General features: G+C 42.7%; 1 long non-coding RNA gene across 2 annotated transcripts in view; it reads right to left on the reverse strand.

Annotated features, from left to right (window-relative positions):
- LOC143435853 (uncharacterized) overlaps positions 1–23576 on the reverse strand; it is an 87825-nt gene that overhangs the window by 37989 nt on the left and 26260 nt on the right. The window contains exon 5 of one of the 2 annotated variants that reach the window (XR_013106219.1): positions 22472–22668. The exons of the other annotated variant lie outside the window; for it this stretch is intronic. This is a non-coding gene — a long non-coding RNA (uncharacterized LOC143435853). Of the gene's footprint in view, positions 1–22471; positions 22669–23576 lie in introns of those variants that run through there. 2 annotated transcript variants of the gene reach the window in all.

A 23576-nucleotide genomic window follows, 5' to 3' on the forward strand; every position in this document is an offset into this window, starting at 1 on the left:
CTCAATGGAATCCTGAAGCAGCCTGGAGGAGGGAGACAGAGAGCACTCTACTCACAGGCTGGGGAGCAGGAAGAGAAGGGCAATGCCCACACGCCCAGTCTTTTTGGTTTGGAACCAGTACATGATATGGAGGAGGGAATCCCATCGCCAGTGCTCACACTCATAAGAGTTGTTGTGGCAGGCTACGCAGGCTGCAACTTCTGAGTCTTTCTTTTTGGGGTGGGGGGCTATATTTCTGTAGCTGGAGGGATTATGGAGGGCTCTTTCCCTATCAGAATTTGGAATATCTGGGGGCCTTTATTCTGTGGAGACTGCTAGAACTTCTATTCCAATGGCTTTCAGAAGCCTCCTCAAATCCCAATGCTCTTGGAGTTCTTAAAAATAGCTCTTTAAGGGTTCACTTTGTAACAGAGCTCAATGCCAAGCCTAAAGACCTGGATTTGATCAGCCATGGAACACACATGGTAGGAGAGAATTGACTCCCACAGATTGTCCTCTGATCTCCACACTGGGACACACACACACACACACACTCACACACACACACTCACACACAGATGTACACTAATACATATTAGTCTTGGGTTTTTGTTTTTGTTGTTGTTGGGTTTGTTTTGTTGTTTGTTTGTTTGTTTGTTTTTGAGACAGGGTTTCTCTGTATATCTCTGACTGTCATGGAATTTGCTCTATAGACCAAGCTGGCCTTGAACTCACAGAGATCAACCTGCCTTCACCTCCCTGAGTGCTAAGATTTTACTGTAGGTGACTTCTTCCACCAGAGGCTACCTACTAGAGGAATCTCACCCATTACTGAGTGCAAACTGATCTTCACTTGCCCTGGTTTGTCCTATGGCATTACTTTTCTGGGGTTTGGGGCGTAGCTCTTGATCTCTCTCTCTCTCTCGCTCTCTCTCTCTCTCTCTCTCTCTCTCTCTGTCATGATGTGGTCTGACCAATCAGGTATGAGAGAATCTTGTTTTAAAGCAGATATAAAGAACAATTTTACAGCTGAGCTATCAGGAAAGGAAAAGTGTTCACATATCCACCACAAAGCATTCCCACCAGTCCCTGCTAGAAACCAGAACACTGAGAGACTAGAGAAGCTGCATCTTCTCCCACATCTAATAGACTAAGCTCTGTAGGAGGCATCAATGCATTTCTTAAAAGGTGAGGAGGTCAGAGTTCAGTTTACAGGAAAGGGAAACTGAGGCCTAGATGGCAAATGTCTTTTCTACTCAGCCAGGCCACGTGAATGACCAAGTGATCGAGCCTGGGGAGGTGATTTGACCCTGGAGTTCTCTTCTAAGCAACTAGAATGAGTGCGGCTTTGCATCACTGGATGAAGAAGTAAACGACTCCACCTTCCTGCAAACTCCAGAAAACCGAGGTCGATGCTGGAGCTGATGAGCACAGTCCACTGTGAAGTAGGAATCACCTCCTGGACCTGCTTCCCACTTGCCTTCCTCACGGGGCCCTTGCACACTGAGTGTCCCCCTCTCCTCCACCCATGCCACATACAGGCTGTGAGATGCACAGCAAATGCCATTGAACAAGCTTCGGGATCAATCCATATGGGTTCCTTCACATCTTGGCTTTGCCCTTTAGAAGTCATGCGAGCAAGAACAAATGGTTTTCTCATTTCAAAACTGGGAGTGGTGATTGTTAAGAATCAAATTAGTAGGAGTAAGGAGATGGCTCAGCTGGGAAAGCGTTTGCTCACAAACATGAGGACCCAAGTTCAAGTCCTAGTACCCATTTAAAAGCCAGACATGGAGGTAAATACCTATAATCCAGTCTCTGTGGAGACAGAGACAAGAGGAACCCTGAGGTTTGCTGTCTAATCAAATCATCAAGCTCTAGGTTCAGTTAGAAACCCTGTCAAGATAGAGAGATGGTAGATAGATAGATAGATAGATAGATAGATAGATAGATAGATAGATAATATGGATAGGAATTGTCTTAGTTAGGGTTTAACTGCTGTGAAGAGACACCATGACCAATACAAGTCTTATGAAGGACAACGTTTAATTGGGGCTGGTTCTCAGTTTCAGAGGTTCAGTCAGTCCATTATTATCAAGGCAGGAACATGGCAACATCCAGGCAGGCATGGTACAGGAGGAGCTGAGAGTTCTACATCTTCATCTGAAGCTGCTAGCAGAATACTGACCTTCAGGAAGCTAGGATGAGGGTCTTATAACCCACAGTGACACTCCTACTCTAACAAGGCCACACCTTCTAATAGTGCCATTCCCTGGGCCAAGTATATACAAACCATCACAAGGATAGAGGAAGAAATCAAATTTCAACCTCTGGCCTTCACACATACATGTGAACATACATGTATACATACATACACATGAATATTTAACACACACATAAAATTAAATTAGCTACCTGGGAAATGGTGACACATACTTGTAATCCCAGCACTTAGAGGTTGAGGCAGAAGTATTGCTACCAGTTAGAGGCCAGTCTCAGTTTGATAAATTCAAACCTGTCTGAACTATAGATAGTACGAGCCCTTATCTCAAGAAAAACAAACACCTGATTTAAAAAGAAGTAAGCCATCAAATCCAATATTCACTTAGAATCATAATTTCTTTCCATTAAGATTTTACCTATTAGTTAACAGTGTACACAGACAGCATCAATTGTTGGTGGCTGCTTTATTTTTATGGCTATTTATTTGCGATTTGGGTTTAGACCTTCTTCTCCCTTCCAGACAGAAGCTCAGGAAGGATGATAGACAGGAAGATCAGCCTTGGGAAGTGAAAGCAGGAAAGAAGGTCAAGAGTTCATAGCCAGCCTCAACTACATAAGTTCAAAACCATCTAGGCTACATAAAATACTGTGTCTCGGTTGTTGGGTTTGGTTTTTTTGTTTGTTTGTTTGGTTTGGGGTTTTTTTTTTTTTTTGTTTTTTGTTTTTTTTTTTGGTTTTTTAAGTTGGGGAGGATAGTAACAAAACAAGGAAATGAAGAAATAAAATAATTCTATGTCCCCAATGCCTGGCACAAATGAAGTGCTGAATAAATGGGAATGGATTACTCAAAATATCATCATCATCATAATCATCATCATCACCACCACCACATTAGTGGGCTAAGAACTGAACATTAACTATGCAGTGCAGAAGAAAACACAGGGTCAGAGGCAGATAGAGCCAGAGAATGAGAACAGGTCCCTGAGTCTGAAGCTAGGATGCTGACCTCAACAGAAGGAGGATGAGCTGGAGAGCGGGTCTTAGAAGCTTTTTACAAAGGGATAAGGGTAAAGAATAAAGATACATCAGGATGGGCTCCATGAACTTGGGGTTCACCAGCTACCCAAGGCCCTGAGCTCCGAAGGCAGCAGCGTGGCTGGAGTCTCTGCATTCACCATCTTAAAGTTGTCTCTGCTTTTGAACAAGAGACCGATCCTCCCCCTCATTTTCCTCTTACCCTGGGCCCTGCAAACGATGCAAACAGTTCTGAATCCACAGCGTGGCTTTTTCCACTCGCTCTACAAAACATCTCCGAATTCAAGCATGTCACATCTTTATGTGGCCTCTCTGTCCTCTGGATGGAGTAAACTAATTGAAGTAGTGTTTAGAAATGAAGCAGTCACTAGGAAGCCAGGAGGCTGGTGGACAAGAGGCGTTTCAAAGCAGCTGGAATCCGAGTTTTCCTGGAAAGGGGCCTTTCTGCAGGAAACCAGCTCATTCCAGGTGACAACTAGGCTATTGATTAGAAGCCAGGATGAGGCAAAAATTCCTGTCACAGAATTCAAGCCATAGGGTTCATTATTTGCTAATATTCTAAAGAAGGGAGATTGGTCCAAGGAGCAGCATGCAAGGGGTTAACTTTTTCCACACGAAAGAGTAGGGTCTCAGAGAGATTTCTACATTGAACAAATATCTATATACAACCTGACAGCTAGGGGGGCAGGGTGGCTTTCAAGTCAATGTAAACACAGCGGCTGACTTCAGAGTTGGGGAACTCAAACTCCTGAAAACCTTTTACAGTTCCAAATGGCATGCCCCACCCCCACCACGACGCTCCTTCTTTAAATAAGCATCGAGGTACCGGTCTGATGAACGAATTTCACTTCTTCTGTTCAGCTTTTTCCATCCCCAACACGGCCTCCATGGGGCCAGATGGCATTGGAGCCACCGCTGGTAAGTCAATACATCTGGCGACATTCCTGAAATGACAAATCTGACAGAGCAGCATCCAGCTCCTACACAAAGCCCCTTTCACAGCACTTGCCCTGGTACTTGTCTGCTATAAGCAGAACCTAATGTGTGAAAACAAAGTCAAATTGAGCTCTGTCGCCGGCCTTGCCACCTGTAAAAGCTGCGTTTTCACTGTTCTTGGGAATACAAGTCACACGCCTTGCCCGGATTCCGCACCTCAACCTGAGCACTGCCTGACACTGAAACAGGCCCCAGACTCTGAACCCTGACTGTTGGAACGTCTGTGGGTGCAACCACAGCTGCCATCAACCCAGCCAGTTCATTTTGACATTGAGGTGGCAATGCTCCTCGGGACATGCTGTACCCCAAAGGAGAGGAGGTGGATCTAGGAGGCATTCAGACCAGCCCCTACACCAATTTATGAATCAGGTCCCATCCGTAACCTCTGACCTCCCACCACACACCAGTCCTTTAGAGAGCTGCTTGACATAGCCATAAAAACTGATGCGGTCCAGCCGTACAGGAAAAAGACTGGACTTGAAATGTTTGTTAAAGCCTAAGGTCACTTGCCAAAATTGACTAGGGTGGGTGTGTCCTGGATCTACCAGCTGACTCTTCTAAGCACCATATTTTAGTGAAGTCTCTGCCCATTGGGGGTACTAGCACCTCACATTCTTGGGCCAATATTTTTTTTGTCTTAATTCCATTCAACTAAAATGTACTGGCTGTCAAGGTATTCTCCATCAGCATGTATAAGGCAGATGTGGTTTCTCTCCTTGAAGACTCACTTTCCTGCAGTGCGTTACTTCCATCAATCTCCTCCTCTAGTAGGAGACACATAACAAACGAGAGACAGTGGGCTACAGTAGCACCTTCCAGTAGAGTTACACACAAAGAAAGAAAGAAAGAAAGAAAGAAAGAAAGAAAGAAAGAAAGAAAGAAAGAAAGAAAGAAAGATCGTATAAGAGACTAAGTGACTAGAGGTGGCTTTGGGTGGGAAAGCTTTGGAAGGAGCCTCAGGTTAAGACAGAGAGAGCCATGCAAAGCCAGAGCAAGCAGACCTCCATGCTAAGCTGTTTGTCTTGAGCAAACCTCTGAGAAGTGGATGAGCCTGGCTCAGAGATTAGGAATGGAATAAGCCAGGGGAGATGCTTGAAGAAGTTAAAAAGAAAGCAAGGGGCTTCCTCTTGTCCCAGAAAGGATTCTAGATGTCAATGCAATCAGTGGATCTTAATGGCAATGCCTTTGGTTTTCATGACCAGAATGAAGGCAGTGCTCTGGCAACTAGTTGAGCAGAGAGTTAGGATGTAGCTAGCATCCTTCAGTGCAACCCCACAAGTCAAAAGTGGCCCACGCTGTCAACCGTGCAGGCATTCCTGCACTCTGTCCTAAGTACCATGGGGGAAACAGTGACAAACCAGGTCTGAGAAGAAATGGCTCAGTGCAACAAAAAGAATATGCTAGAAAAATAGTATGATATGCATTCTGTGTTCACTGGTATGTGAACATTTTGGAGGAACAAGCACTTGCTTACCCCAGACAGGACACTAAGGACTCACAAAGAAACAGTTCCTCCCAGGTACAGGCTAGTGAACCAGGGAGTTTTCTTGGTTCATTTGCAGTAGCATGGATAGGGGGTTGGTTACTTACAGGAGGGTTGATGACCCCCAAACTGCCTCATCAACCAAAAGCCTCACCTTAACAGAGATGCTGAGCTCAATGCTCAAAACCCTAATCAACCTTGGAACACACACACACACAACATTAAAGTGACGGGAGATATTGTTGGGAGAAAGAAAGGGTTTGAAAAGGTAAAACAGAGGCATGAGAGGATAATAAGTGTGAATATGATCAAAGTACTTTACACATGTGTATAAAATTGTGGAAGAGATTTGGGGGAAAATATGGTTAATGGCTGTAATGCGCTGACTGCTACACAGTAGTTATTCTGATACATCAACCTGCTGGCAAAAAACATTTGCCGTCCTTCAGAAGAAAACCTACAAACATCTCAGTACCACATCTGTACACCATACCGTCCCCAAGAATAGGCACCACCAAAGCTCAAACTTCCCAGAGCAGATATCAGAATGGGCTTTGTTGTTTGTCTTGGTTCGAGCGGCCATCTTGGAGTGTGCAGTTTTACTTCCTGTTTTAAGTGACACTCAAGCTCCACACATGTATTAACTAAGATGGTTGATGAGACGAATGGCTGGGCTTCCTTTTAAGTTTAGAACCTGGTGCTAGTAAGGGATTCAGATTCCTTAAGCACTAGTTGACAAGCAGAAAGGTATCTCTTAGGTAGTAAGGCAAGGGGAAATGAAATAGCTGACTGTGGCCAGGCATAAATTCCACATTGTGAAAGGCAGTGAGAGTCCCTCCAACTGTTCCCACCCAAATGCTAAGGATGCTGTTCCCTTTCTTCAGAAACAGGTGGGCAGAGAATCGCTTAGTATCACCAGGGACTATTTATCAAAGAAGACGAGAATTTAAAGTGGCATTTCCTGTATAGCATCAGCACTTCTTTCTGCAGCTATAGATTTTCTACAAGCTCCTTCTAAGCTAATTCTATTCTGCTCTGACTTCCTTCTTTCTTACTTCTTATCATAAAATTTAGAAGCTGTATCTTGCTGTAGACTCACTGATATGACTGATATGTTACTAGGAAGCCATTGCTTAATCATTTTCTGGAGAGTATTCTAACCCATGGCTAGATTATATATTCCTGAAAAATAGACACTATATCTGGCCAATTTTTTAAAAAGAGCAGGACCTGCTCTCCACTCAATGCCTCTCCCTTCATCTGTAAAAGGGTTAAACTCTTTGAAAAGGTCCATATTTGATCCATTAATGTGAACCACTTTTCTCTTTGATGCTGCACACTGCGAGACCTGAACAAAGCATGTGGGGTATTTAGCATCTTAGAAAGAAATGAAAAACATATTTCAAAACCAAACCAACTAAAGATTTGGTTTATAGGCCAAGCAAAACTAAAGCCACAATATAAGAAAAAGGGGCCACATAGTGCACTTGGCGATGTTGGGAGGACATTTGAAAGTCAACAACACAAAATTTGTAATGTTTCTGTTCAACTTTTACTAAGTACATGTGTTACAGCTTGTTCTTTGATTTCTCAAAAGTATCGAAGGTCATTTTGGAACACCACTGAACTCTCAGCCCAAAGGCAGGGGAACATTAGTTTGGAGGGCCACTTGTCAGTACCCAACAAAGTAGAAGATGGAATTTCTTGTGCCGTTTACACCCTAAGAATGCTACCTCTGTCGTTTCACATGTGTGTAGTTGGCAAAGACGTTCGTTATAGTACAGATAGAAACAATAGTCCCTCATGTAGTGTGTGTGCAACTAATCTGCTTCTCAGTCACTTAACAGAATGTCATTTCACAGGTAAAATAAACTAAATAGAATTACCTATGTCAAGATCATTTGCTCCAACTTTCAAAGTGTGCACTTATTTACTATTTATGGACACCCACCCACACACACACACTGTTTAAAATGTATAATACACAAGCTGTGTGTGGTGGCATGTGCCTGTCATCTCAGCCCTCAGAAGGCTGAGATGTGAGGATGGTTGCAACTTTAAAAAAAGCCTGGGCTACGTATTAAGATTCCATCTTAAAAAATACAAAAAGTAAATCATATAAAACACAAACAATACACATCAAATCTAAGAGACAGAAATGGCAGGCGAGCATTGAAAAACAGTGATAGTTTTTACAGAGAATATTTTTTTAATTTATTTTTTATTTGATATTTTATTCACATTTCAGATGCCATCCCCTTTCCCCATTTCCTCTCCCTAGAAAACCCCTATCCCATGCCCCTTCTCCTTTTTGCTTTTATACAACTTTTTTGTTTAATATTAATCAAAGGCTTTATAAGTTTGGTAATGCTCAGTATCAATCAGAAGTGTAACCCAATACCCAACCTAGATATATCAACTATCTTTGATTGGTGGAGACTCTGCCTCCATGTCCCCCCCTCCCCCCCGTCACCTAGTTTCTCCTCTCTTTCTCCTCCTCTTTTCATTATTCCTCCTCTTCCTCTCCCTACTCCTCCCACCTTAGCTCCTCCTACATATCACCCTTCCTGTTAAAATAAAACTCTTAACATACAATTAGAGCATAACTAAACCAATTTGTGTCAGTGAGGTACAAGATAGACCTAATACCCAGTCCATCATTTTGAGAATATTTTTTTACAATGTGGATGTTCAACTTTCTGTGTATCCAAGTAGCAAGAACCATTTCTGCATTCTCAAAAAAGCAAACTGTATTACCCCTTTGTGGCAATGGTGTGACATGTGGACATTCTTTCTAACTCCATTGACCACTAGTGCAGTAGGAGTCACCCGTGACTAATCACTGAGTACATCTGCTTTATTGTCCCACTAAGAAAAAGTCATTTTAAAAATTTTGTTCTGGGCAGATAGGCTTCGTAACCTGAAAATTCTCCCTTTTTTTTTCTTTGTTTAAAACTATACCAAATTAAAAATAAAATTTAAAAAAATTATACCAAATTCTTCTATTATCACATTGTATTGCTATATATAACATAAGGTTTTATAAAAAAATAAAATAAACATTTATAGAGTATGTCGGCTGTAAGAAGGAAGGACAAGGGCTCGAGCTCAGCCACATTGTCATGAGCCGGTACTACTAGGGATCAAACCCGGCCTTCTACACGCCAGGTAAACGTTCTGCCACTAGACTGTATCCATAACCTCATTCTCTCTTCTTTATTTCTTTTAATGGTCTCTGAAACTAATCTGATGTTGATTATTTCTTATGATAGTAGGTAAGTAACTATTGTTATCTATGCTGTTATTTTTGGATAAAGATGTTAAGTCTTCGAAGCTGAAGACAGAGCAAAGTTTTATTAATTTGATTTTGAACCAGACATTTTGAAACAGGAATTTGCAATATAAACAAGGCTGACCTCAAATTGGTGACAATCCTCCTGCCTCAGTGGCAGCTTCTCCTCCTCTCCCTCTCCTCCCCCTCTCCTTCTCCTCCTCCTCCCCTTTTTTCTCCTCCTTTCTTCTGTCACTTTTTTATTGAAGAAAATTTTCCTCATATAATACATTCTGATCATGCCTCTCCCCTTCCCCAGCTCCCCCTTGATCCTCTTCGTTAACCTAACTTCACACCTCCTCATTCTCTCTCCAAAAACAAAAAACCCACAAAACCAAAAACAAAATAAACAAGCAAAAGACCAATAAGGCCATAAAGAAAAAAGCCCAGACAAAGCAGTATGAGATAAAAAGTCTACAAGAATACCATTGAGCTTATCTTGTGTTGCTCAACATCTCCTGGGCACGAGGCTGCCACAAAGTGTACTTAATATACCCATTCTAGTACTCTCCATTGGAAAATACTATTGTTTTTTCTTTGCAAGCAGGTACAATTAAAAATGTCTTCTTGTTTAGAGATGAGAGTCCATTCTACTTCCCTGTCTCAGCACTAGGACACTATCTGGCGTAAACCTATGCAGACCCTGTGTGCACTGCCACAGTCTTGGTAAGTCCATCTGTTGTGTCTGGAAGACACCCTTTCCTTGGAGTCACCTACCCCCTCTAACTCTTACAGTCTTCACCTCCTTTTCCACACATATTTCTGATCCCAGAGGGAAGATGTTTGATGAAGACATCCAAATGATTCAAGGTCCTTTACTCTCTGCACATTGTCTGGTGGTGGGTCTCTATTAGTTTTCATCAGCTGCAAGATGGAGTTTCTCTGGTGATTGGTGGACATGTGTGAGCTCACCATCCAGCTAGGCTGAACTGACTATCAACCCCAAGGATCCCCATGTGTGCCTTTCAGCACATGAATTGCAACTGTGTCCCACATCCAGCATTTACATAGGTGCTGGGGATCCGAACCTGGTTCCTCGGGCCTGCACAGCAAGCACTTTACCCATTGAGCCACCCAGTCCAAGATGTTGTAAGTTTCATCACAGCATCCTATAATCAACTATCTTTTAAAGATTTATTCATTTATTTATTTTATGTAGATGAGTACCCTGTAGCTGTCTTCAGACACACCAGAAGAGGGCATCAGATCCCATTAATAAATGGTTGTGAGCCACCATGTGGTTGCTGGGAATTGAACTCAGGACCTATGGAAGAGCACTCTTAACTGCTGAGCCATCTCAGTAGCCCCTACAATCAACTATTGAGAAAAGCATCTATCCTAACAGTTTTGGTTTCTGATGAATCTCTAAGAATGCCAAAACTGTGACTCCTCAGACTCTCAAGGGAAGGGAAGAACAGAATAGAGAAAGCACATTTACAAAGAACTCTCACTTTCTGCACAAGAAAGACAGTTACAGTTGGGTGTGGCTTGGGGCTCTGCTTTTTAGAGCTAGACAGCTGACATACAGGGAGGCTGATTCATGAGGCTGTCTGCAAGAAACGTGGCCCAGCACCTTGCTGGAGGCCCGAAGGGTGGGAAATACAAAGATTACTAAGCACAATGGCACATTGTCTTCGGGCCACATTATAGAATCTCCTGCTATTGTTGAGATACTCTCAGACTGTCTAGGGATGTCAGCAGATCCACTCAACTGAGCTCTAGCCTCAAAACAAAGGAACATGTATGTGTCAGTCTCATTCCCAACAGCATGGACCACCGGAACTTCTCCTAAGAAAATGGTCGATGTCACTCCATTTTCATTTGGTCTCATTTGGGGCCTGAGTGAGCTAGAAAATGACTTCCATGGCTCTCAGTGAAATGAAATCCTTATGGGTCCATCTGGCCCTAGAAAGTCATAAGGATCTGGCTCAGTGGTGACCACTGGCACTTACTTGTCATAACAGCAGCAATTTCAGTTCTACACCCTAAACACTTTTAAAATGAGTGTCTCCTTGTCACTTTTCTCATGTCCTTAGTGGGGTGCTGGCTTAGTATGCGAGAGAATTGCCAGCTATATTCAAATGGTGAATAACTTTTTTTTCACCCGAAAATAGACTCCAGGTGAGGTGTCTTAAATGAGAACGTTGTTCTGGAGAGAGACTTCACTGACAGCTCAACCATCCAGAGCTGCAATGTTTTCCCCTAAAACTCCATGGAAACTGTTTTCTTTACAGCAAAGCGTGAAGAAGCCTTATAAGAAATGCATAGGCCTGGTTGATTCTCTTCCTTCCCAGGAATTATGTTTCCAGCATTGGTGAAACCTGCCCTACTTCAAACTGCAAATTCCAAAGAGAAGCCAAGCAATCCATTCAGCTCTTTCATTATGGGCACCAAATTAAATGTGTACACTGGAAGAGGGACAGTAGAGTGTGCAGGGATCCTCCTGCCCACACTTCCATGGGAGTGTACAGAGCGGCACATACCATACATCAGTCCATTCTATCTGCCTCCTTCTGGGTCACTTTGCCTCTCCTGGAAGAGGTCTAGAGTTCAAAGACTTGTGATTTGCAAATGATCAGATACATAAGCCTCCTGACTTCACAAAGTGCAAAGGCAGGAAGCTATCAGCAAACCAGTGAGGAGTGTGTTCGAGAAGTGTGCCTGCATAGTTTCTGCCCTGGTTTCCCTCAGTGACAGGCTATGATCTGGAGCTGAGACCAGATAAACCCTTTCCCCTCTGAGTTGCTTTCTTGTCAGAGTATCTAATCACAGCAAGAGAAAACACACCTTGGCCCCTACCTCTCTTCTGAGAAGAAGCAACCCCTTAGTCTTTAGACACAGCCCCTATGCCTTAAGACCCTAGGGCCCAGAAATGTGTTATTCATGCTATGTATTCTCTAAGCATCGGTATCCAAAGGCACTTAGCATTGCATGCCCCAACCTGAACACCAGGATCAAAGGCATAATCGCTCCCCATCAAACTATAATGTTCTTAGCTCATCCCGTCCAAACACACGGTCTTCCAGAGATACTTGAAACCAAACGCATTCCAATCTACAAAATAGCCACTCTTGGATTAATTTACCAACTTTCTAAAATTCAACCCTCTTCCTGTCCCCACCCCATTACTGTATCAAGAACTACTACAACTTCTCAAGAAGTACACTGCCTGAGCCCAGCACTGATGTTTTGAACAGCAATTTTGAACTTATTTTCAAACTCTGTTCACATCTATCTGCCACCTGCCTTTAAAACAGCATGTACTCTTTCAGCTCTGGCTTCTGGCCTGAAAGAGAAGCAAAGCAAATATCAATAACAATGAAACCTACACTACATTAATTGCAAAAGGAAATGAGTTTTTAACAAAGCAAATGCTGCAGGCCATGAGTGGCCCCTGCTGTGGCAGTGTTCAGAGCATTTCAAAGGACAGAAAAGAAAATTGGGAAAGATCACTATCAAGACAACAGTGAGATCTGCAAGAGTAATAAGTAAAGATGTCTGTCAAGGCCCATTAACTGCTAATCACATACTGGATCAACACTAGCCGAAAGGAGAACGCTCCATGGCTAATGCAGCGGCTGCCTTTGGGTCGTCCTAAAACACAGCCGGGGCTGCCGTGGGTTTGACTCATGTTAACAGGACTTCTGTTGTTTTGTTGTTGGCAAGGGCATGAAGGGGAGCCTTACAGAGGGTCTCAAATTGAAGATGTTAATGAAGGTCCCTGGTTCTAAGCCCTACCAGACAGATTCTGCAGAGAACAAGGACAACCAGAAACAGGAGACCTGTCTGTCTGAAGAGAGCTTGTAGTGGCTGCAGAGTGGATTGCACCTAGGAGCTACCCCCATGCTGCCAGGTGGATTCTGAGGACTTGAGCAGGCCTCTGGGGCCAGGCCCTCTTGAGATGAGAGAGTGGGGCAAAAAAAAAAAAAAAAAAAAAAAAAAAAAAAAAAAAAAAAAAAAAAAAAAATCTAATCTAAACAAACAGGGGAAATAAATGTGGCTTTAAGGAAAACCCTCCAGGCTCAGGATATCCATTCATGGATTCTATAACTGATGCCGTGTAGGCAGTACATCCATAGACAGGACTTCTATGATGATCCAGCCCTACTCTTGGACATGGGTCTGCAGCAAAAATGTAGCTACCAGGGCCTCCCTCAGCCCCACTGAGTCATGTGAGAATCATGTGGTACTTGAAAACTGAGGCAAGAGATGGACCCTGAGGTTGAGGTCAGTTTGGGCTTACCAAAACAAACAAACAAACAAACAGACAGACAGACAGACAACAGGGAATTTAGTGGCAGGACTCTCATATTGGCATCTACAACCTTCCAGACATTCTTTCTGAGTGCTTGAGAGGTGGAGGTTGCCGGGAGTTTTTTTTGTTTGTTTTGTTTTGTTTTTTTCTAATTGCCTAGGTGACATTGAGTCCTGCAACTGCAGGAATGACCCTAACTGAACATCAATACAATCACCGAAACTCCACCTGGCCTCCCTAATTTGATGAAGGAGGAAGCAGAAGGAGATTAGGGGATTGGGAAGGGCTTAAAGAGCCCGCCTTTCAAGTGCTGGATCAACTAAAGAAAAGCTTAATATGTCTTCTGGTTACACCACCAAGCGTAGGAACACAGAAAAGGCCTTCTTTTGCTTCCTGTCCTCAGTCAACCAGCCTTCTCTTTGCCTCAATTTCTCATGCACCCAAAAACACATTTGTCTGTGCTCTCTGAACAACTCTGTATCAGAAAGGTGTCTTCCAGTTCAGAGAGCACCACTTCCTCAGGTCCATGTGGCTTCCTTGGAGCCCTTAAAGGTGGGCATCTGTGGATTACAGCCTGGCTGAATTCCAATAGTAGAGCCCTGTAAAAACTTGCTTCTAAACAATTGGAGGTGTGCTGGAATGTCACACGGATCCCATGAGACAGTGAGAGAGACAGACGGTCCATCTCCAAGTCCCTGCCCTATCTAGAAATCCAACCTGAGGTGAGGCAGGTTAATCTTAGCATAGACTTGGTCTCTCTAATTTAAATCTGGTAAAAGGAAAGCTTCACGAAGCTGGATACACGAGAATAAAAAAAGGTTTTAAGAGTATATATGGTAGTACTTGTTATACAAAGTCAGCAGCCAAACTGGAAAAAAAAAGATTTATTGTATACACCATAGACAAAGGACTAATATCACTAATATATAAAAATCCTCACAGCAAGGGATAAAATATAGTAGAAAAATGGAAAGGAGTAAATATTAACAATTCAAGAAATCAAATCTACCACCGATGATTGGACAAATAAAAAGAGACTCAAACTCAATAATAATTAGAAAAATCTAAATATTCCTGGGACCCTGCTCTCCTCTGTGAAACTAGCAAAAGTTTCAAGCCATATCCACATATTCTTTTTGTCTGGCTATGGGGATCTAGACTCTAGGATGTTTCTGAGGAGAATGTAAATTAATAGGACCCATCTGGGTGAAAATTGTTGTTATCCAAAAAATAAAATCATAATAGACACATGTATTTATGCTCAGCCATTCCACCTCTGGAAATCTCTCTTGAATGTACCTCTCCAGCAACACAACACACATACTAACAGTATTTGAGGATTTTTGGTGGGAGGGGGTTGTTTGTTGCTTGCTTTTCCTTTTTTCTGGCACCTTGTAAAATAGCAAGAGGCTATGACAAGCTAAATGATTGTATGTGGAAGAGAAGTGGCCTTACCTATGGGACATTGATCTAATGGAGGAGTCTCCAGCTAGACTCTAAAAGGAGGCAGACCCTGTCCACGTCATCATCAAGAGGAAGAAGCAAAACACAACAGGAAACAGAGACCATTTAAAGAATATTTATTTTGTAAGCTGAGAAGATGGCTTAGAGATGAAGAGCATTAACTGTGGTGGTTTGAATAAAAATGATTCTAATAGGCCCATAGGGGGTGGTACTATTTGGAGGTGTGGCCTTGTTGTAGGAGGTGTGGCCCACTGGAGGCAGGCTTCGAGGTTTCTTTCAGAAGTTCAAGCCAGGCTTAGTGGCTCATAGTCTCTTCCTGCTGCCTAAGGATCCTGATGTAGAACTCTCAGCTCCTTCTCTGGCACCGAGTCTGCCTGCATGCTGATATCCTTCCCAGCATGCTGATAGTGGACTAAACCTCTAAAACGGTAAGCCAGCCCCAATTAAATGTTTTCTTTGTAAAAGTTGCATTGGCCATGGTGTCTCTTCATAACAATACAAATCATAACTAAGACACTGTCCTTGCAGAGGACCCAGTTTGGCTCTCAAAATTCCACATAATGGATCACAGGCTCTTGTAACTCCTACCACAGGGGACCCAGTATTTACTTCTGGCCTCCACAGGAACCAGGCAAACATGTGGTATACAAATACACATTAGGCAAAACACTCATACACATACAATACATAATTTCAAGAAGAATATTTTTCCTTTGACAACTTCTTTCATATACACAAATTACCTTGATAATATTTACCCCTGTCTTTCCCCTCCTCTTCTCGGAGTTCTCCAACACACCTCCCTCCCACCATCATGCCTTGCTTTACAGTTTACTTAGTGTTGCCTATACGTACACTGACTACAGCTCTCCCCTTATGACTGTACCTCTCCCGGCTGCTACCAACTCCTCATATTTCCTCAGTGACAGGGACTCATGAGCCCCTCCTCCACCTATGCTGGAATAGTGACTAGCTTAATCTTGTGCAGGTCTTGTGCTGACACCCACAACTGCTGTGAGCTCATGAGTGCAGCAGCTATGTCCCATCAAGAGGACAGCATGTCTCCACTCTCCTCCCCATCTTTTGGCCCTTATATTTTTTTTTCTGTCTCTTCTTCTGCAATGTTGCCCAAGTCTTTGATGGAGCTTGAGATGCATATCGATTTAGTGTTCACTGCCACAGTTTGAATAAAGGGAGAAGGTATATTCATTGACTTGGGTGATGGGAATAGAGTGTTACAGCTAGATAGTTTAAACCATGATAGTTATTGTAACATACTTTTTGAAGCTAGAAGTCCAAGGTCAAGGTGTTGGTCCTCCTAAGGCCTTCAAGCTTGACAAGTTCCTTGACCACTTCAGCCCAACTAGGAAAAAAAAAAAAAAAAAAAAAAAAAAAGAAACCACCAACAACAACAATAAAAAACTAATGAGTAGTTACTTCACCAGGTCAATTATTACAAAGTGTTTTGATCATTGTATTTATTTCCTGGACGATGATTCTCTTCAGCACCACCATTACCTCCCCCTGTGCTTTATTCCTCACAGTGCTTCTGTGAAAATGAACATCAGCTCAGCCGACTGCCCAAGCCAACCTAAAAGCTTGTTGATGTTGGAGGAGGGCCATGATGTCTCCAACTTGAGTTTTCTGTACTAATAAAACTTTATTGCTCAAATTCATCCTCCTTCAGGTTTCACATATAGGAGAAAAAGTCAAAATTTCCCAGAACATTCAGTATGGGTGTTGTAACCTTTCACCCTAGAAAATGCATCGTACCCAAACAAGCTTCCTATTCCTTGCTCTCTGGCCTCCTCCCATTCTTTTGTCCTATGCATCTTTTCTTTTCCTTACTCTCTCAGTGCCAGGAGAATTTTTCTTGTGAAAACCTTCCCTCGAAGTCTGCAGACAGAAGTCACCTCCTCTGATCCCCATTTCCCACAGTGCTCTGAGGATGTTATTTGGGATGGTCTGTTAATTTTCAGCCACTGAGTACTCTCAATCTGTGCTTTTTGACTCCCCAGGAGGCTGAGTTCTGTGGAGGCTAGCATCTTGTCAGGTACACCTGAGCGCTGACAGGAAATACCTGTGCTTTCTGGTCAGATGTGGGGCAAGAGCCTTTGTATCAGTGCAGGTGTTGGGCTGATCAGGTTCTATGGGCTCTGTTGCTAATGCTGAGTTCTCGGCATCTTTGAGCCCCTTCCCTCCACAGCACCTCACTCTGACAATGCTTTACTTTCTCCTTAGTCCAAGTTTTGTAAATATTTTGAGTCTATATTTCAGTAGTTCCCATCTCTCTTCAGGATTAGAATCCCAGCTCTAAGCCTTAGATAGAAGCTTCACTTCCTGTTTTCTTATGAGTAACGATTTATGACGCCTAAGCACCCTCACCTCTCTACACCAGATGTGCAGGGAACCCTTCCCATCCCCCATTCTGAATTAAACACAATTTAGAAATCAATTTATTATTCAAGTCTACCTGGTTCATCATTTCCATAGGATAGGAAGAGCATGTGAAACTTTTAAATTGATACGATTGTAATTGTTAATGCAATCCACAGCTGTATGTCAATATTAGTCCATGTTAGCAGAATAATAATCATCATTGTGATGCCCCAGATAAGGAAGTCCCAAGCTCACACAGCAGATCATCTTATAGGAAAATCAGCAACACCAATAGTCTACAGCTTTTTTTCTCCTTCCTCTGCCCTCTCTAGGTTATGCAGTTGTTGCAGTACCTATGAAAACCCAGAGAAGAGAATTATAAATGTCACAAGAGGACATTGGCCTCTAAGGGTGCTTTTGGTCAGTCACAAATCTGTATGAATTAGTTACATCAGGTGACATTCCTCCTGAACTGTATGTAGCTAATAAAGACAGCCCCCACAAGGGAGCATGGCCAGAGTGGACTGGATGGAATGCCACCCCTGGAGAAGCAAGTAACTATGGCAGCACAGACTAGATAGACAGGGAAGTACCCAAGGGGTTCGCGGCATGGAAAGCCTAACAGACTGCCGATGAACTTGGGGAAACTCTTCAGTGTGAAAACCATTAAAATACTCTTCTCAAAATCTATCATCAAAGTGCATCCTTGCCCATGAGCTAGAGCTGTCAACACTGAGATGGAAAGTCTAGAATTTACAAGCCTTACTCAGAGGCCACGGGATCATGAAATTTGGGGCAAGAAGAAAAGAGGAGGGGTGTTCTTCATCCAAAGGCTGTCAGCCTGAGGAAGGGACCGATAGTCAATGTGAGGAAAATGTCACAATCCCCCTTGTGACATTACCTCTTGAGTAGAACTAAAATGTTTCCTATAAGTAGAGAAGAGTCGTTAGCATTTCACTATGTGGTGTGGCTCAAGGGACCTCAACCTTTCCTGAGGAGCAGTAGGCAGTTAAAGATTGCAAAGTAGGGGATTGTATTCCACAGTGGGGTCCCCACTGTTACATTGGCTCCACCCAAGGAAAAAGATGCCCTCACTTTTGTTAGTGGAGTAGGTAAGTCATCAGTCTCACAATGACCTCCATCTGTGCTTACAGAGCAACCTTAATTATACAAAGTAGTGCGCCGCGCTTTTTTGTCAAAGACAAAAGTCCCTCTGCCATCATCTCTAGTGTGCCATACATCTTCCAAGCACTTATGGTGAAGAATTCACCCAGTGAGTTCAGGGAAGGAGGGGTCACCCCCTTACCAACTTATCTCATACAAAACTAGCAGGTAACGTTCATAGGAAGAACACATTAAAAAACATAGCTGTTAGGCTTTGTCCTCTATGAGGAAGATAAAGGTCAAGGGTAGCTTCATTTAAGGCTGGCCCAGAAGAACAGAGAAAGGAACAGATGTGATTTTTCAACAGCTTTTGAGTCTACCCTGAGACCATAACCCCTGCTTCATCCTCTCTCTGAGAGATTTCCATTTTTTTTTCTTTAGCTGTGCATTTTTTGATGCACGAGGCATACAAGTGGTCCTTTTACAGACAGGATGATGCTTCCATAAGCATCCGATGCTTGGGACACGGGAAGAAGAGAGGAAGTGTGCCCCTGTTCTCAGGGCCCATGGTCACCAATGATGAAATGCTTCAGACGTTTACTCAGGACAAGGACACAGACACTGGTCATCTTGGGTAGAGCCCTGAATGGATGCCTCTGAGCCCAGGCCTCGCCTGCAGGTGCTGTCCCAAAGCCCTGGCTCTTCCCTGCTCTGCTATGAGTGTTCAGACATGCTCTGCTTCTCGCTCATGTTGCGAGTGTTCTTTTGTGTTTGATATTTGATTGTTTTTCCTATTTTTTTCTTTAAAAGGACCAAAAGAACAACAAGAGTATCACAACCAAGAAAGGAGATGATGTGTCCAAATGTGAGCAAAATTGCACAAGGGCACAGCCAGCGAAACCCAGTAAATCGTGATGAGCAAAACTGACTCTGAAAGTGGCTGCCTGCTTTGTTCAGATGTCAAAGAGCTGGTGCTCTGCAGATCAGCGAGCTTTGGGACTGTGCGGACTGTGAGGTAATACTTCAGAGAGGCTGGAAGACTAACCTGAGGTGACTAAAGGCTGGCTTTGTGTCCTTAGTCTAAATCTCAACTTCCTTTCCTCCAACATGCTGTAAAGAATACCGTCACCAGTGATTAGCTACAGAAATGAAATTATACAAAGCATGGAAATTAGCGAGCATGCATGGAAACGGGCAGTAATTGTTAACTTATTATCAGGCTACAGGCAAGGTCTCCATGGGAGGGGTAGTCAGTGCAGTCACAAATGCTAGCTCACTGTTGCTCTTGTTGCAGGCAACTATGTGTGGTGTAGATGTGTGTGTGTGCACATGTGGGTGTTCACACTCATGTGTGCAGTGTGCCCGTGTGGATACGGGAGGTAGGCACTGTATGTCTTCCTCTATTGATCTGGTTTTTTGCCTTTAAAATTTTTTATTTATTTACTTATTTTATATGAATGTGGTTTTTGGCCTATGGGTGTATGTAAGCATACCATGTGAATGTAATTCCCAAAGAGACCAGAAGAGGATGTTAGAGCCTCTAACACTGGAGTTGTCTTCAATTGGGAGCTGCCATTTGGGAGGTAAGAACTGAATCCAAGTCCGTTGCAAGAATAGCAAGTGCTCTTAATGGACGGGCCAGCTCTGCAGCCTGCCAGCCTTCTGTACACACACTTTCTTTCTTTCTTTCTTTCTTTCTTTCTTTCTTTCTTTCTTTCTTTACTTACTTACTTTTAGACAGCCTCTCCCACTGAATCTGAAGCTCACCAATTTGCTAGATTGGCTCCTAGAAATGCCTGCCTCTGCCGTCCTATACTGAGATTACAGGCATTCACACCCATGCACACCGATACCCAGTGTTTTATAGTGAGGCTGGAGATTTTGATTCATGCCTTCATGCTCACACAGCCAGAACTTTTGCCACTGAGCTATTTATTGGTAAAGCCCCTTGGTTTGTTTTTGTTTGTTTGTTTGTTTGTTTGTTTGTTGCTTCGTTTTGTGACACAGACTCATATCTAGATCTTTGTAGATCACGTTGGTCTTGAACTGAAAGCAATCCTTCTGCCTCGGCCTTCACAGTGTTGGGATTACAAGTAAGAATCACCATGCATGGGTATGATTTCTATTTTTAACATCTAACACAAGAGTTATTAACGGATACTGATGATTCCTAGAGTAAAGATCTGACCATGTACATTGGCTTAAAACTTCCCAGACTTGCTCTCTTGTGTGAAGCAGGCAAATTATGTAAAACAATAGTTATCTTGGCATTAGGTATCAGGCAATGGAGAACATTGATCCTTGTGAGACAGAAAAGCAAACGAAGTGAGTCCTTCAGTACCCTGGAAGGAATTTGCTGGGTGTGGCATAAAGAGGGGGAAACTGAGGCAGGATTTCACAGATTCCCTAAGTTAAAGTCAAAGCTGAGAATCTGTAAAAATCATGCCGACTAGTTCACAGAGCAAAACACCGGAGAGGAATGTGGGACATAGAGAGAAGAGCTGGAGAGTCTATAAAGAGTTTCTTCAAGGAGTGAGCAGGGTGTAAGGACATTAACAATGCCAGGCAAAGATCTCCCAAAAGGCTTCAGGCAAAGGATGCCAGGTGCGCACACAGAACCATACTAGTTCCCACCAGCCAGCCCGAGAACTCAACATTCATGAGGCATTGTGTGGAGTACTCAGGACGGTCTTGCTTCAGTGACAGGGAATAATTAGCCCTAGAAAGGGCTGAGCTCTGGCCCAGCCTAACTAATCACACACAGAAGAGGCAAAGAATGACACTGTTTCCAAGTAACTTAACTACAGCCTAGAACAAAGCTTAAGAATGTTTATAGTAACACAAAAACAGCACCTTCCATGAGCAAATCGCAGAGTGTGGCATCCAACCAAAGATCACCAAAGCATGCAGAGAGACAAAGAAGAAAGACTTCAGAATCAAAAGAATAATCAACCAATGGAAACTCACCCACAGCTGACTCATATGCTAAATTTAGCATAGAGGATGATAAGTACGTAAATTAGAATTTTTACATTTTCAATGATTTATTTCTGGTCATATGAGGATGTATATGGTACATATGTGTGTATGACATCTCCATGGCACATGTACAGAAGTCAGAGGACATCAGGTGGGTCCCAGGGATGAAATTTGGGTCACCAGCCTTGCTGACAAGCACTTTTTTCCACTGAGTTGTCTCACTCACCAAGTTATTAGAACTTTTGAACTTAGGAAATATAGTTAAATGAAGCCCCATCTCCAGATTAAAAACTGCTAGATAGGACTCATGACAAAATAGACAAATCGAAAAATCAGTAAGTTTGAAGATGAAATATTTTGGGAAATATCCAAAATAAAATGTGCTATGGAAATAAGGACATATATAAGGAAGCAACAGATTGGTACCCTGAGGGACAATCTCACATAAACATCTTAAATAATAAAATTCCCAAGGGAGAAGACACAGACAGAAGGGCACTTGAAGAAGTACCAACAGAAATGTAGTAACAATAAAAATTACAGACCAATAATTCAAAAAACTCAACAAAACCCAAGAAGAGAGATAAAGAAAGCAGCAACAAGACTCATCAAAATTAAATCCGTAAAGATGAGTGATAAAGAGAAAGTCCGAGAACTGGGCATGTTAGGCACAGACGAATTTAAAAAGAAGACAAAAAGAAGGAGGAGGAGGAACACCACCATCTTTGCAGCTGGCAATACCACAGTCAAAAAGACAGTGAAGCAATGTCCTTACAAGACCAGAAAACACAGTACCAAACTCAATACCTGAGGAGAATACCTCTCACAATGAAGCTAGCAACAAAATAAATAAGACAGATGAGATTTTAGCTTAAAGTGTGAGATAGCACCCATGAAACCATCCTGATATAAACAAATGTTCAGAAACATAAATGGAGCTAAAAGACAAATTTTCACCATATAAGGGTTCCTGGGTGGTTTATGTAGTCAAGCAGATGCAGCCTCACTCTCCCTCCTAAGTGCGGATGGCACAGAATAAGTTCCTCCCTAGACACAGAGTGGGGGCAAAGCAGATGGTGGCTGCAAGTGGACTAGCCTGGCAAGCACAAGATCAGTCAAGTAGCTGAGGCTACACCAACAGCGACAGTTCACAGCGAAGGCACTTGACCTAGATGTGATGGAGTGACAATGACACCTAACCCCCACAAGTTTTGGATTTTCTGCTAAAACTCTCCAACTCTAGTATAACCGTGAGAACAATGTCAGAAAGGAAAGGAACAGTACCATATTTCAGAGCATCCTGAAGAATTAGCATTCTTCAAAACTTTATCAGATCTGAGTTGTCCTTGATTATCTGTCTGACTGTCTGTCCGTCTGTCTGTCTCTCTGTCTGTCTCAACCAGGTGGAGCCTCCCGACACAGGCAGTCCTGGAGGGACTTCTAGAATACAGAAAAGATATTAGGTTAGAGGAAATAAAGTTAGGGAAATACAAATAAAGTTTAGATTTAATCAATATTGATTCTTTATTTGAAAAATGTACTATGGTAACCTGCAAAGCTAACAACAGACGAAGCTGCCTGGGAAAGGGAAGATCCTTTTATTGACTTGGTGATTTTCAAATTTAGACACATCCTACAACAAAATTCAATAGAAACAAAGTGAAGGTAAAACAGCAACAGCGGGACACACACTGTACACTCTGTTAAACGATCACTCAGATACACACTGTACACACTCCGCTAAATGATCATTCGGATACACACTGTACACTCTATGTTAAATGATACACTGCACATGCTATGCTAAATATGATCATTTGGATACACAGTGTACATGGTACACTAAATGATATCCTTCAGGTGTGTGGCAGGGGATACCATAGGAAAGACAGAAACTTATAAACACTTAGTCACTACATCTGTAAACACATATCGTTGTTTTGTTATTTAGGTCCTCCTAAAAAGATAACATGGTGATGCCCACTTATAATCACGACATTGGAGAGGCTGAGCCAGGAAGGTCCCTATTTCAAAGTAAGCCTAGTTTGTAAGTTGTATATCCTGTCTCAAAAAAAAATATCAAAAAACAAAACAAATAAAACAGAATACAAAGCCTGGTGTTGTGGTGCACACCTTTCATTCTAGCACTCTACTGGAGAGGCCAGCAGATTTCTTGTGAGTTCCACACCAGCCTGGACTGGATAGTGAGACTCCATCTAAAACAACATCACACACAAGATAGTCGACTCTCGGTTTTACCGTTGTGTACAGTCCCATCCCTCCTGAAACTCCCCTGCACAACCAAAGCTCTTGTCAGTAACTCTAACATGAAAGGAAGCATAATACAA

This window comes from Arvicanthis niloticus, chromosome 1 (assembly GCF_011762505.2).
Source record: "Arvicanthis niloticus isolate mArvNil1 chromosome 1, mArvNil1.pat.X, whole genome shotgun sequence".
Classification (NCBI taxonomy): Eukaryota; Metazoa; Chordata; class Mammalia; order Rodentia; family Muridae; genus Arvicanthis; species Arvicanthis niloticus.